The following is a 1,977-nucleotide window of genomic DNA, read 5'->3' on the forward strand; positions in this document are numbered from 1 at the left end:
GATCAAGTAAAACTAGCAATGAGATGCAGCCTTCGTCTGATGCAAGAAGCAAGTCATTTGTAATTTTAACAAGTGCAGTTTCTGTGCTATGGTGGGGCTGAAACCTGACTGAAATTCTTCATAGAGATCTTTTTTTTGTTGTTGCAGGAAGGAGCACAATTGAGCAGACATAACTTTTTTCTAAAACTTTAGACATAAACGGAAGATTTGAGATGGGTCTGTAATTTGCCAGTTCACTAGGATCTAGTTGTGGTTTCTTAATAAGAGGCTTAATGACCGCCAGCTTGAATGTTTTTGGGACGTGACCTAAAGACAACGACGAGTTAATAATATTGAGAAGCGGTTCTTCTGCTACAGGTAACAACTCTTTCAGTAATTTAGTGGGTACAGGATCTAACAGGCATGTTGTTGGTTTAGATGCAGTGATAAGTTTATTTAGCTCTTCCTGTCCTATAGTTGTAAAGCACTGCATTTTATCTTTTGGTGCGATGAATGAAGCTGAAGTATTATACGCTGTAGAATCTACATTTTTTATTGTATTTCTGATGTTATCTATTTTATCAGTGCAGAAATTCATAAAGTCATTACTATTAAACTGTGCGGGAATATTTAGATCGGGTGGCGTCTGGTTATTTGTTAATCTAGCCACTGTGCTAAATAAAAACCTAGGATTGTTTTGGTTGTTTTCTATGAGTTTGTGGATATGCTCGGCCCTGGCAGCTTTTAGAGCCTGTCTATAGCTGGACATACTGTTTTTCCACGCAATTCTAAAAACTTCCAAGTTAGTTTTTCTCCATTTGCGCTCAAGACTACGAGTTTATTTCCTGAGAGAATGGGTATTATTGTTGTACCATGGCACAGTACATTTTTCTCTAAGCTTTTTCCATTGGTGGGGGCAACAGCTTCTAATGTATTAGAGAAGATAGTGCCCATGTTGCTAGTCATTTCGTCTAGTTCATGTGTATTTATGGGTACACAGAGCAGTTGAGATAAATCAGGCAGGTTATTTGTGAATCTGTCTTTGGTGGCTGGAACAATAGTTCTGCCCGGACGATAACGCGGAGCCATATAGTTAATATCAGTAATACGCAGCATGCACGATACAAGGAAATGGTCAGTAACATCATCTCTTTGAGGTATGATAGCTATATCAGTCAGATCAATTCCATGCCATATAATTAATTCTAGCGTATGATTGTTAAAAAGATGAGTGGACCCGGTGACATTTTGGTTGACTCCAAAAGAGTTTATTAGGTCAGTAAAAGCAAGTCCTAATGCATCATTTGTATTATCAACGTGAATGTTAAAATCTCAGACGATTAGTGCTTTATCAGCAGTAACCAATAGGTCTGAGAGGAAATCTGCTAATTCTTTTAGGAAATCTGTATACTGCCCTTCTCTGATTTGGTTTTGTTGCAACAGGAATAATTTTGAAAGCTGTTGAATAATCCAGAGCAGTGTTTCCCAACCGTGGTGCCGTCTGTCGAGAGCAGGGGTGCCGTGTAAAAAATCCTTTTTTAATATTTTTAAATTGCCAAAATGTTCAAAAAAAGCATCTATTATATAATATCCATTTCTGGTGTCGGAAAAAAGGATAATTAGAGATGCACCGAAATTTCGGCTGCCGAAAATTAGTTCAACGCTCAGGTTTCACTTTCACGTGGTGTGACGCTCTGCGTGTTATCCGGATCTGTACGTATGTGTGCTCTGCTCAGCCTCTCCACTCGTATAACATTCATGCTCATCGGAACAGCAAAGTCCACTCAAAAATTGAGCCGTCAGGAAACATCGATGTAGTACAGTTTTGTTTCTGTCTGCAATAGCCCTACTGTGTTGTAACATGGTGTGGTATATGGGCAGCTCTGGTACAGCTGCCCTCTCATTCATTGATCTGCTAACCGCTATGTTATGCTCGCGTGTTCTGATAATAATAGCTTTCTGGGACTAAACATTATTTGGATAATTGGTAAAAAAAAA

General features: G+C 38.7%; 1 long non-coding RNA gene across 1 annotated transcript in view; it reads right to left on the reverse strand.

Annotated features, from left to right (window-relative positions):
* Positions 1–1,744, reverse strand: part of LOC107576203 (uncharacterized) — a 4,455-nt gene extending 2,711 nt beyond the window's left edge. The window contains exons 1-2 of the long non-coding RNA XR_001608015.1: positions 1,734–1,744; positions 363–364 (exon numbers count right to left, since the gene is read on the reverse strand). This is a non-coding gene — a long non-coding RNA (uncharacterized lncRNA). The remainder of the gene's footprint in view (positions 1–362; positions 365–1,733) is intronic.
* Positions 1,745–1,977: the final 233 nt, after the last annotated feature.

This window comes from Sinocyclocheilus grahami, unplaced genomic scaffold (assembly GCF_001515645.1).
Source record: "Sinocyclocheilus grahami isolate Dianchi unplaced genomic scaffold, SAMN03320097.WGS_v1.1 scaffold3334.1, whole genome shotgun sequence".
Lineage (NCBI taxonomy): Eukaryota > Metazoa > Chordata > Actinopteri > Cypriniformes > Cyprinidae > Sinocyclocheilus > Sinocyclocheilus grahami.